The sequence below is a fragment of the Triticum dicoccoides genome, chromosome 5B (assembly GCF_002162155.2).
Source record: "Triticum dicoccoides isolate Atlit2015 ecotype Zavitan chromosome 5B, WEW_v2.0, whole genome shotgun sequence".
Taxonomy (NCBI): domain Eukaryota; kingdom Viridiplantae; phylum Streptophyta; class Magnoliopsida; order Poales; family Poaceae; genus Triticum; species Triticum dicoccoides.
This window is the reverse complement of record NC_041389.1, coordinates 699,828,150-699,841,630: the sequence shown is the minus strand read 5'-3', so window position 1 is coordinate 699,841,630 and position 13,481 is coordinate 699,828,150. Positions and strand designations below refer to the sequence as shown.

Below are 13,481 nucleotides of genomic sequence, written 5' to 3'. Positions count from 1 at the left end.
GAGGGTGGGGGTGGGGGGCTGGCCTGGATTCGATGCGGTGCGGGAGGGTCGGGTCGGGTCTCGGCCTCGGGTGCGCCGAGCCGGTTGTTTTTCATGCTTGGAGAGCACCGCATTTTGCAGCCGGTGCTTTTTCTAACCTTTTCAAAGAGCAAAATTTCAACAACAACAAAAAAATCCAGTTTCATGTTCGCAACCGGTATAATTTCTATCCCTGTAAGAAATGAGGTTTTTTAAAGCCGTCGGCATGAATACGGCATGGAGGGAGGGAGGGAGGGAGGGGAGGCCGTTGGACTCTGGACATGGCCAAGCATGGCGTATCTCTTTGTCTCTGGCCCCTATATATCCTGTGATTGTGATGGATGCGTAACTTGTTCTGCTCTCTTCAAGCAAAAAATTGTCTGGTGTCTGTCCGGTCGCGCAGTCCCCATTGGCCCATGCATTGTACCTTTCCTGCTGCAAGCTCTGTGTGGGTTGTGTTGGAAGTTGGAACTACTCTTAGAAGATAGTCCCTGCTGCTTTCGGATTGCCTGTACTAGCATGGCATGGCGGATGCATGTATACCCCTTTGTGCCACAAGAATCTCTGCCCATGTGATTCGCCGGCCCCCGTTAAATGGGGCAAGCAAAAGTATGCTACTCTTTCGTGGAAGCGGATCCAGTCCCTGTCTCTCAGCAACGGTTGGCCGTGCATCTTCTCTATAGCAATGGTACGCCCCAAAAAGGTGGACTACAAATAAGCCCAGATAATTCTTTAGAACCTTACTGCAGTGTAGTAAAATACAAGAAATAGTTATTGTCTCTCTTGCAAGATCGCATGTGTGAAGTTTTTGTCTCCCCATGTTGCACAAGCGCAGGTAGCGGGAGCATGCATGACTTTGATCATACTTTGAGCTTCAGAATATGGTCCATCGGCCAAAGTAGAGCAACTTTCTCAAAATCTGTTGTTTTTAATACATGTTTTCAACGTCCTTCAGAATTTTAAAAAGAATGCAACACAAAATATGCAAACTCAGGTTGTCACAAAGCTGCCACGACCACGGCCTCACGCGTCGGTGCCCGCGTCGCTCCCCCCGCCACTCCACCGCCGGCCATGCTACGGGCGCAGCGGCTGGCAAGCAAGCAAGCCCGTCACCCAACGGGGAGGAGGAGAGGTGGGTGTGGGGTGGGGTGGAGACGCGACGCGAATGGGGGGAGAAAGTCGGGGGGATGGAAGGGGTGGTTTTCGTGCTTGGAGAACACGGCATTTCGCACCGGTGGTTTTCTTAACTTTTTATAAATAGCAGAATTTCAAATTCAAATTCAAATCCAAGTCCAGATGCGCACGTTTGGGGCAGTTATTATTTTGTGTGAGTGGCTTTTTTCCGTTTCATGTCTGCGACAAGTGTAATTTCTATCCTGCAAGAAATGAGTGTTTTTTTATCGAAATTGTTCGGCATGAATGTTTAGGCGTTGCACTAGCACGTTGATATTTCAAAAGGTTCACGGAGAGAAAGAGGGTATGTACTTTACGCCTTCTCTTTCTTCTGTGAAGGCTGGCTCGCCATTGCACAACAAGCCCAACTTTTGAGGCGGGCACTCCACAGCCCGAACTCAGGGCGAGAGGAGAGAAAACGTGCCCAACTCTTCAAACAAGGGAGTGATGATCTTAAAGACATCTATGAGTTCTTTTCTTCTTTAGTGCAATAACTAGAGTTTAATATAAGAATTCAGTTTTCAAAGTAATGGAAACCATTCTATCTCTTTTTTTGGTTGGAAAAACCATTCTCTTATAGAGGAAATGGTTCTATTTTCTTCAAGGAACCAACAGGAGCTCTGTCTTTTCATTTAAAAGAAGAAAATTGACTAGTTAACAAGAAAATCTGGTTGATAACATATACAACTATGCCAGACACACCAGCCCCGAGGCTGCACCCCCACCAAGCCGACGGTTCCATCACCCGAGCAACCAGAATCGACACCCTACAACACAACCCGGAGCCGCCGCTCCGGCATACAAACCTAACAACGCTCACACACCGGCCCCAAAGCCACGTACCAGACGAGTCAATGACTCTGCCACCCAAGAGACCAGAATTGACACCTACAGCACAAAGGCACTCTCCGGAGCCGCTGATTTGGCTTCCACACCGGTCCCGAGGCTGCACACCCGCCTAGCAGAAGGCAAAACAGTAAGACAACACAAACCATCGAGCAAGACAGAAGACCAGACAACCAAGGCGATGCCCCCAAGGGGGTAGCGATGGGTAAGATGTCGTCACCCACTTCAGCCAAAACCGAAAGTTTGGATTTTCACCCGGAGAGCTCGAGATCCAACAACCAAGGAGGTGAATGGGCTCAACGACGATGCCTCCAACAAGGGTAACAACGTCCTAGGACGCTGTCGTTGCCGACATCGATCGAGGTCACTGCTAGGCATTCAACTGGAGTTCACCATGCCCAATAACCTTGCATCAAGTTCGGTCTTCCAACCAAACCACTATAGTCGTGTGCCACTGAGGACGGAGCCGGGTTTTGACCATAGGGAGGACAAAGACAATAGTGCAGACCATGCCTTACAAATATTTCATAACTCTTCCAAAAATAGACATTGTGCTTATTGCATTTGCAGGTACAAAACTTTTATTTAGAAGTATGACGAATATAAAAATGCATTTGTTTTAGGTGGGAACAAAATAAAACCGTCAATATAGCAAATTATGAAAAGATCAAGAAGTTTTAATATAGCAAATTATGAACTACAGGAAACTAAAGAAAAGCAAATTTATGTTACGAAGAAATAAAAGAAGGCTAGAAAATTCAGGATTCGAACCTGCGCAGCTGCACATTTGTAGTGATCTTCTCGAGTAAAAAAAATGCTCGACGGAGAAGGAAAAAAAGCGTCGCGTCGACAGCAGGATTCGAACCTGCGCAGGCAAAGCCCAACAGATTTCGAGTCTGTCTCCTTAACCACTCGGACATGTCGACCTCTGATGCCTGTGAAACGGAACTAATCTTATTCATGCAATGCCTTAGATCCACACTGGGCAGAAACCAAGATGCCCAAACTAGACAGACGCTCCAGTTCAGCAGCTAAACAGTAGAGCAAATCAACAGTAAATTCTTTTTCTGTACACACGTTAATTCCTGGCTACCAAAATTTGAGGGGTAAAAATGAAAGGCAACATGACTCTTACACTGAATCTGGTGTGGACATTCTTACACTGAATATTCGTGTACACATCCCTACACAGAATTTGTGGGTCGACACATTCTTCCACTATCTACCACTAGTCACTACTCCTACTAGCTACAGGGATTGAATTGTGATACCTCAAGCTAAAATCAAGGTGCTGCAACAGTCTAGATAAACAAAACGGGGCGCATGGGGAAGTCCTCTTCGTAACGGAATCTGCATCTAACGAGGAAACTCTGATGAAGATGCCATCTCTTGCTCTGAACCTTGTGTACACATTTTTACACTGAATTTATCAACACATTCTTCTACTATCCACTACTTAGTACTTACTAGTTACCGGGATTGAATTTGGTATACCCTCAAGCTAAAATCAAGGTACTGCAACAATCTAGATAAACAAAATGGGGTACACAGGGAAAGTCATCTTCGCAACAAAATCTACCATCTAGCAAGGAAATTCGGATGAAGATCAGGGGCGGATCCAGCATGGGGCATGGGTGTACAAATGTACACCCAAAACTTTCTGCAGTTTTTTTTTTGTATATATAGGCATATATAACAGATACACTATTCTACAGACCCCAATACGCTTATTTCAGCAAGCAGGTAGGCAGCAGCAGTCCATTGGCTTCGTTCCCTTGCACCTTCAGGCTTCAGACCACTTATGTCCACTAGGTGCACGCACGCACGAGAGACTCACCCAACCAAGCGATTCTTGTCCACTCATCAAACAATTTTCTCTAAAACATCAAAGAAAAAGAAAAGTCAGTGATTCTTACTTCTTCCCACATAGCCACAGAAGCATGAAGGAGGTGGCAGCGCTCTCACTACCAATGACGGAGACAGGGGGGATTAGCATAGAGGGTCGCGACGGCGGCCGCCACAGTTTTAGACGCCGGGGATACAACTGTCCTCTTCGTATCGTCCCACCTACATCGTGAAACCTAAGGCAGCCTTGTCACAAACCAAACATCCCCATAGCTCTTTACCGCATGGGCACAGCTACATCATGGCTAGAGGACATATGCCCCCCCTCCCACCCCAACAAAAACTACAAAACAGGAAAACAATATATAGCTGCTAGTGAACAATTTGTATTTGTATTGCGGTGAACCAATTGGATCATCTATTAGGGCGAACAATTTTTTTTGAACATCCAATGTTAAATTCCTGGATCCGCCACCGATGAAGATACCATCTCTCGCTCCATGGAGTAACACCTCATGAGAGCCTGCGATGGCAGATTAGCAGCGACAAAACGAAGCTCAACTTTCTTCAGCATGGCCACAAAAGTAGATCTGGACTTCATTGGAGTTGACAACAATGGCTTGGTGTTGTTGTGCCTTTGCAACTCTTGTTTGTGTGTTCTAGCAGGCAGCCTCCTAGCTCGCAGCAGCTGCAGCCTTAGAGCATCTCCAACAGAAGATGCAAATTTGGAGATGTAAAATTTTACATCTTTGAAAAGTGCATTTTACATCTCCAAAAAAGAGGCAATTTCAGCAGAACGATAAATGGTCACAAAACGTGATTGTTGGAGGAGAAACAATACCAAGCATATGAAGAAAAAGGGATACGATGATTAGTGTTGATATGTAACGGCACAGCAAAGCGGGTGAACCACTTCTAGTTCCACCCTAAGCCTGAACTTATGCCACTTGGACCAGGTCACACACATTTTCGTGCATCCATGCTTATTTAGTTGGTCTTGTCTGTCAGATACATCAAAACGATGACGCTGCCAATAAATTTTATTGGGTCTATGAAATAAATTTGAAACTAGACTAGATGCAAACTAAAATCACTTGTTCTTTATAATCTTATGTTACTAATTTTTTTATTGGAGTTACTCAAATTAATCCCAAAGGTTTTGGAATTAATTTTCGCATATAATCTTTGGAAGTATTTTTATTGGATTATCCATGTTCAATTTGATTTACTTGCAAAGTTTCAGTTCTTCAGTGGCCATTTGCTCTTTCTTTTGGATTAAATTGACTTGTGCATTTATTTACCTCTTGAGGTAGATTTGTGCATTTCCTTTCATTGGAAAAGCAATTCCAGCCAGGCTAGGCCGAATTCCCTGGAACAATGTCTCTCTTCCCAGGCCCAACAGACCAAGTCCTCTCTCTTCAATTTATCTTCTTTTCCACCTGGGCCTTGGGCCATTGCAATGACGACGTCGCTGGCCATGCAACGGCTTCTTCTTCTTCTTCCCTACAGAAATGGCAGCCTCGCGTGATTGCCTCGGGTTGCCAATTTCAACCCTAGTGCTACTGCTATCTCCTCCGTCCCAGACTCCCACTTCCCATTCCCCTCGCGAAACCCTCACCTCCGCCGATCGACCATGCCGCCGCCGCCGCCAGTACTATCACTGCCGGGCGAGCTCATCGAGGAGGTCTTCTTCCGCCTCCCGCCAGACGAGCCCGAGCACCTCGCGCGCGCCTCCCTCGCCTGCAAGCTCTGGCTCGGCCTCCTCACCGGGCCTAGCTTCCGCGGCCGGTACCGCGACTTCCATGGAGCACCCCCCATGCTGGGCTTCGTTTATTCCAGGCCACCATTCTCCCGCCAACGGTCGGAGGACCTCCTCATCCCACAGTTCTTCCCCACCACAAAATTCGGCGGCCGCATTCCGGACGACGGATGGCCGGACTTGGAGGACTCCGAGTGCGCTGTGTTGGACTGCCAGCATGGCCGCGTTCTCCTTGGGGACTATGGTAAACCCATGCCGCTCCTCGTTTGGGACCCCATGACAGGCCGCCGGACCAAGCTGGGAGCGCCCAAAGGATGCAATATGCCCTTGGACACCGAGCTCGGTGGAGCCGCCGTGCTCTGTGCCGTGGCAGGATGTGACCACCGCGCGTGCCATCAGGGCCCCTTCCGGGTTGTCTTCTTCGGCATGAGCACGGATGATGGTGGTCATGGTATTATACACGTGCGGGTGTCCTCGGTGGACACGGGTGAGTGGAGCGAGCCGTGCCCTGGTCTTGATCTTGGCTTTGAATCATTCATCACGCCAGTGCCCCCTGTCTTCATTCAAGACACACTTTACTTTACACATAATATTGGTGATGAACATGATCAAGCAGGAATTCTCAAATACAACTTGGGATCTAATTGCTTATCGCGCATTGATGCGCCACGGGCATGGGCTGTCAGGGACGATTTGGCCATCCTCATGGCCGTGGAGGACGGCAGTTTGGGTTTTGCACAAGTGCATAGGTTAACCTTTTACCTGTGGACAAGACAGATGGGTTACGACGGAGTTGCATCATGGACTCAGCTTAGAGTCATTGATCTCAGGAACCTTCTTCCAATCCAAAATCCTGATAAAAGACTTAGATTGATTGGGTCCGTGGAAGGCAGTGATATCATTTTCGTTAGCACAGATCTTGGAGTCTACGAGATTAATATAAAGTCGCTACAGTGGAAGAAGCTATGGAAGAGAGAAAAATTCTATAGGTTGATTCCGTACATGAGTTTCCACCATCCACAAGGTATATCTATCTATCTTTTGTTATGATTTGAGGACAAATCTTAAGTAATTACCAAACGAACAAAATAATTGAATGGTTCGTTAGACTGAAAGTTATGTTTGATGTTTCGTTTTGTGATAATATATTTGCTTGAGCAAATTTTTACTGCTATGTGCAATCGAATGTTATACCTTATTGGCAATTTTATATAGTGTCGTGTCTTCTCCTTTTTGGAATCACACTGACAATTCTAAATTTGCAGAAAAAGTGATCCCTTGCGATGCGGCTCATTGACGACGTAGGAATTTAAAATGACTAATGGCAGTCATCAATAGGAAGGATGGCCAGTTGGAGGCGACATGGTCTTGTGATGAATATGAAGTATCTGGCTGCCTATTTGGTGCAATGGTGCTTGTTTTCTCATAGTTTTGGTAGCTTTCGTCCGTATGTTTTACAAATTTCTCATGTTAGTGGCGTGCGTTGTGGGTGAATGGATTATCCTTTAACTGAATGTCTAATTTCTTGCCGCACAAGCTATGTGCCCATTTAAAAAAAACTCTTTCATCCATTGTCCTCCCAAGCTTCGATCCATTATCTAAATTCATCTTGCACAAGAGGTAAAACTCATGAGCAGATGATGAGGGCATGTCCAGAGCCGGTGGTTTCTGTCTCTGAAGGGGTCATGTGACGATACTTTCTGCATGTTGACTTGCTGATGTGTTGTAATCAATAGTCCAGTGGATTTAATTAGTGCTACGTGTCAAATCCTGTTGTTACTACCCGAAAAAAAAAACCCTGTTGTTACTGAAGTTTTGAATTGCATATGTTTTCTGCAACTCTTGGAATTTGGATCAGCCTCAGCTATACATTTTATCACTTGTTCTTTTCTCAGAATATGGAACCTATTTGTGTACTCTGACCTCTCTCTCCTTATTCTTGATGTTGTTACTAGAACTGCCATGAATGCTCAGTATATACATTTAGATGTTTATATGCTGGTTGGATGCTCGTATTATACTGTTTGAGACGTTCATAGTGCTGCAATAACTCTTGGCATTGCATGGTCAAGCTGGGATGTAAGTTTGGTTCTGGACTTGTACTACTGTGGCCACTGCTGTGCGGTTAGAACACAGGAAAATGTACTATGGTCTGAAGTTACCTCGAAATCCAGCACGTGTGACGCCCCGAGACTGACGCTCGAGTTGCCTTCCATTTTTTTCGTTGTTGCCGTGTGTTTCAATTGGTTGTTACATTCATCGTCATCGCATCATTCACATTGCATCGGCACTTGTGCCGTCATTCTTTTCAAAACTTGCATCCATCCACAGTTGCCCGGCCTCCCAGTTCTATCCGTTGTCCGTTTTGAGTCCAAACACACTCGCACGCGCACGCGGCCCTTCGAAATATTATTTTATAAGTGAGATAAAAAAATGTTCTCAGAATGGGTTGAAAGTTGGCGTGCAGTCTTGTTTTCTCAGAATATGGAACTTATTTGTGTACTCTGACCTATAGTCTCTCCTTAATTTTGATGTTGTTATTACTAGAACTACATGCCATGAATGCTCAGCGGATACATTTAGATGTTTATATGCTGGTTGGATGCTCATATTATACTGTTTGATACGTTCATAGAGCTGCAATAACTCTAGGCAGAGCAAGGCCAAGCTGGCATGTAACTAGGTTTTAACCTCCAAGTTCCTACCGTAGAGGTACCCAAATCTGTAGGTGTAGTTTGCTTGTTTTGAGAGTTTTGTGGCATTGACAGTGTTTTGCCAAACTTCGTGAAGGCTTTAAAATCGTATTAAGAAAATAACTATTCTCCAAGATTTGATCCAATCTCCAAATTCATCCCCAAAAAGGGGTACAGCTGTCGAGCAGATGATGGGGGCATGACGAGAGCTAGTGGTTTCTGTAATCTGATTGTAAATCCGGGCTCACTTAACTTTTCCACAATGGCATTACAATCAATATATTCATATCACCAAGGTTGCAGGTCTATGTCTTGCATCCATGGCATTATGCTGTTGTCAGCTCAAGATAAGAAATCACAGTTGGAGGTTTTCAGCTTGTCATTATGCTCTTGTCAGCTCAAGTATAATACTTGTGTTTCACTGTTAAGTTGGGTTTCAGTTTGTCTCAAGTATTGATAGATTAATAGTACTAGTTGCCAAGATTATGAATGCAAATTCCCTTTCTCCTAGTAAAATGATTATATTACTGCTAAAGCCGTCTTGTAATGCTTTTGCATTTGCATTAAGGAGGAAATCTTTTGCTGGCGTTTAAGGGGGAAGTCTTTTAATGCTTACCCGTACTGTTCCTCAGTCCAGTTCCTCAAGTGGGGAAGGATATCTAGCGTTGTACTGGCAGAATGTGGCGCCAGGTCGGATGGTTTCAGATGAAACTGGCAGAAGGTTGGTGGTATTTCATCTCCCACTAGAATGTCAGCCTGCAGAAGGTCGGATGGTTTCTGAATGTTAGCCTGAAGGTCGGATGGTCTGCACTAGAATGTATACTTGTAGTTTGGTTCTGGACATGTACTACTGTGGCCACTACTGTGCGGTTTAGAACAGAGGAAAATGAACTATGGTCTGAAGTTACTTCGAAATCCAGCACGGCTACATATATTTGTTGTCGTGTGTTTACGTATCATTTTGGTAATGAACTCTTAACCGTGTATTAGTGTCTCAAAAATTTATAGAAACAATCAGAGTAGTGCATGATGGCTTCTGCATGTTGGCCTTGTGAACTGAACCTGTACTGGCTGCTAGTGTCGTCAGGTGCTGTTTGCTGCTGCAGGGAGAAGAGGGGAACAGTGTGAAAAACGGGAGCCTCCGCAGCCTGCAGAAACATTCTCCGGTCCGCAGCGGTTGAAAAAATGCCAACGCCTGAAATGTCCGGGTTGTAGAAAAAACCCTCCTCGGATACGAGTAAATAGAGACAATTTTGGAAAACTCCTACTCCCTCCGTTCGGAATTACTTGTCTCAGATATGGATGTATCTAGAACTAAAATACATCTAGATACATCCATTTCTGCGACAAATAATTCCGAACGGAGGGAGTATGTGCTAAGAAAATGTGGTATACTAATGGTATAGGACGTGTTAAAGGAAAACTCCGACCATTAGCTCCTTTGGCTCCGCAAACGGAGTGGGCCTGAGTAGTGGCGGAGCTAGAAGCCGATTGCGCCTAGGGCTAAGCTATGTGAGTGAAAAACTTCTATGATTTTCTATGCTTTCTCTAAAGGAATTACAAGAGAATTTGTTACTAGGCCTGGGGCTATAGCCCCAGCTGCCCCAGGTCTGTCACCGCCACTGGGCCTGAGCTCCACGCAGCCGAATTTTAGCATCAGAGGACACCTGTAGTACAAAAAACGAGGATGGCTATTTACAGGATCGAGAGAACCTCGATTCATATAGTTCCTGCTAATTACCAAAATATGCCACCGCCAAAGACGTCAGTTTACTCTCAAGTAGAGAAACATGAACAAAACAAAAGCACGTCGCCTACACAGTTACCTCGTGGTCAAATTCATAGTGGCGACCCTTTCGTCGGTTGCTCCTCCGGGCACTTTGATCTCGCGTAGCCCCCTGTCGCCAAGCTCCTTGTCCTGCCGTCATGCCAAGCTCGCCCTCCCGCCTAACTCGCGTTGCCCCTAACGCCAAGCTCCTCCCCTCCGTCATCATGATGAGCTCGTGGTACCGCCAACCTCAATCCACCAACCCTCTAGACGACACCTACAACTCTCAGTACATCATCTCATCTCCAAGGACCTTACCTCCTCTCCATCCATTTTGTGAGATATTTACGTTCGCGACATGGATATTGACATGACCTTATATCTTCGGAAGAGGGACAACGTGATGAAACTTTTTTTCAGGGTTAATTTGATGACACTTTACTACTCTGAAATGTTTCCTCAAAATGGAAAGAGCTATTTGTGGTCCCTGGCTATTGTTGGAGTTCAACTTTGTCTCCTTAGCTCTATAGCGGTTGGATATTCATCTCTCAAGTGTCAAACCCATATAGCACGCCACGGAGAACATTTTCTTTACAATTAAAGGCAAGGGAATCCAGAAGAAAGAAACAAATTCTTCCAGGAAAATTATCTCAATTGAAAATTTTTTCAAGGAAAACAAATTTTATAACCAGTATACAAGTGGATGAGAGAATTGCAAGATGTAGTAGTGCTTATATTTGGCACTGGCCGATCAGAGAAAAACGAGAGCACGACAACACTGTCGCCCCGGCCCCACTCGTCGGATTCCCTTCCACCCACCACACCAGCTCCAAAATTTCCCCATCCCAAACCCTCGCCGTCTCGACCCACCATGCCGCCGCCGCCGCCGCCGGGGGCTCTGCCGGACGAGCTCCTCGAGGAGGTCTTCTTCCGCCTCCCGCCGGACGAGCCGGAGCACCTCGTGCGCGCCTCCCTCGTCAGCAAGGTCTGGCTCGGCCTCCTCTCCGCCCCTCGCTTTCGTGCTCGCTAATCGATGTGCCGTTGCCGTTGGCGGGCTCTGTCCTTGTCAATGCCACTATCCTCATGGGGATGGATGATAACTGTTTGGGGTTTGCACATGTGGACAAGTTAACCCTCCACTTGTAGTCAAGACAGAGGGGTTCCGACAAAATTGCGTCATGGACTCAGCGTTCTATCATCAATCTTGATAACCTTCTGCCCGTTCAAAATCCCAATAAGAGATTAGACTGATTGTATCTCTGGAGGGCAGTGATATCATTTTCGTGACCATGGGCCTTCACATCTATGAGATTAGTCTCAAGACATTACGGTGGAAGAAGCTACAGAAGAGAGAAAAGCTTTGTGATTTGATTCCGTACATGAGTTTCTACGATCCACAAGGTATGTTTGAAATGTGCTCGAGCAAACTTTGACTTCTGTGTAACTACGACTAATTATGCTTACTCATTGGCAATTTATATAATATCGTGTCATCTCCTTTTTGGAATTACACTGACAAATTTACGCTTGCAGAAAGAGTGATCCTCGGTGATGCGGCGCACTGACAATGTATGGTTGAGTATGCTTGGGTTGGAGGAGGCCGGTCTCATCAAAAGGAAATTGGAGTCTACAAGGTTCATCTCTATTTACTAGTTGGTTTTCTGCAGTGGTGCTTGTTTTTCATACTGTTGTTGGCTTTTGCAATTTCCTCCCATGTTGTTTTTTCCATTCCTCCAGATAAGCAGAACGAACCGTAAACAGTCCATTCTTTGTAAAACTCCAAGCTATGAAATCCGACATGTTATACGTGGGGAGGGGGATCGCAAGCACCCTCTGGACATCAATTGGCCACAACGTTTGTCTTACCAAATCTTCATCCCAACAATTGTTGATTGGATTTATAAGTATAACATAGGAGTGCGCCATTACTAACAATTTTTTTTCAAATATTTTTTCATAATTTTTTTTTCAAATTTTTTCTTAATCTCGGGTCACTATGGCTTAATCTCAAGTCAAATCGCACTAAGTGGTCAAACTTCCTGGAAGGTCACCCATCCTCACACTACTCCAACCCGAGCACGCTTAACTTCACAGTTCTATGCAACCCCAGCACCACCTCACTTAACAGGCACTTGTTGATATATCTATCATATCAATCCTATTAAACCTTGTTGATGTCTAGGACTTTGTTCATGTTCATGAGTATGATGAAATTTTGAAAAATATTTCAAACTTTCCGGTCATATCACGTATCATTTTTTGAAAAAAAAGTCCCAAAAAAAATTCAAAACCAATTTTTTTTCTGTTACTAGTGGCGCACCTAGCGAACGGTGCGCCACTAGTAAGTTTGAATTTTTTTGCCTCCAGATCTTAAAAGCCCCGTAACTTTTTTCTTGTTAGGTTTTTGAGGATTTTGAAAATGTTTAACGGGGTATCAGTCTTTCTTTCCTAAACCTAGCTTCCGTCGCCCAACTCCCAACCGCCACCGCCCCAAACCCTAGGCGCCGCCGCGGTCCCTCCTCCCTTCCCAGATCGCCGCCATGTCCGCCTCCGCATCCTCGTCATCCATGCTCGGGGCATAGACCTCTGGGGCCCTCACCAACTCCACCGCCGCCGCCACCGCACCTGCCCTTGCGTCGCCGGCCTCCCAGGCCGTCCACGTTGCTAGAGTCAAGACGCACGTCCCCGTCGTCCTCAACCTGCAGCAGTCCAACTACGCCAAGTGGCGCATGCTCATCACCGTCCTCCTCGGCAAGTACGAGCTCATGGATCACATCTCCGCCATCACGCCACCGGACGCTCTCACGGCCAAGTGGCAGCGCCAGGACTACGTCGTCCATTCGAGGCTCTACAGCTCCATCAGCGACGACATCTTGGACACCATCATGGCCCAAGATCAGACCGGGTACGACGCCTACGCGCTGATCCGGAACCTCTTCCTTGACAATCAGCTCACCTGGGTCGTCTACCTCGAGGCGCAGTTCCAGGCCATCGTCCAAGGCGACCTCACCATCATCGCCTACTGCCACCGCCTGAAGGCCCTCTCCGACGCGCTGGCGGACGTGGGGCAGCCCATGACCGACCAGACTTTGGTCCTCACCTGCCTTCGGGGCCTCACCCGCGCTTCTCCAACATCACCACCCTGGTCACGATGCAAGTTCCGGCCCCTACCTTCCCGTAGACGCGCTCCATCCTCCTTCTACGCGAGAACCAGCTCGCCACCGCCACTTCCGGTGGCTTCGTGCCATCTCAGGTTGCTCTCTACGGCAACACTGGCGGGTCCTCCACCGGCGGCAACTCAGGCGGCCACCCCGGCAACGGCGGCCGCTGGTCGAAGAAGAAGAAGAACACCGGCGAGGGTGCAGCCAACTCCAACACC

The 13,481-nt window shown here is 46.5% G+C and overlaps 1 non-coding gene across 1 annotated transcript; it reads right to left on the bottom strand.

Moving 5' to 3' along the window:
- Positions 1-2,881: 2,881 nt before the first annotated feature.
- On the bottom strand, positions 2,882-2,963 carry TRNAS-CGA. Its single transcript has one exon. It is a non-coding gene; the product is annotated as a tRNA-Ser (tRNA).
- Positions 2,964-13,481: the final 10,518 nt, after the last annotated feature.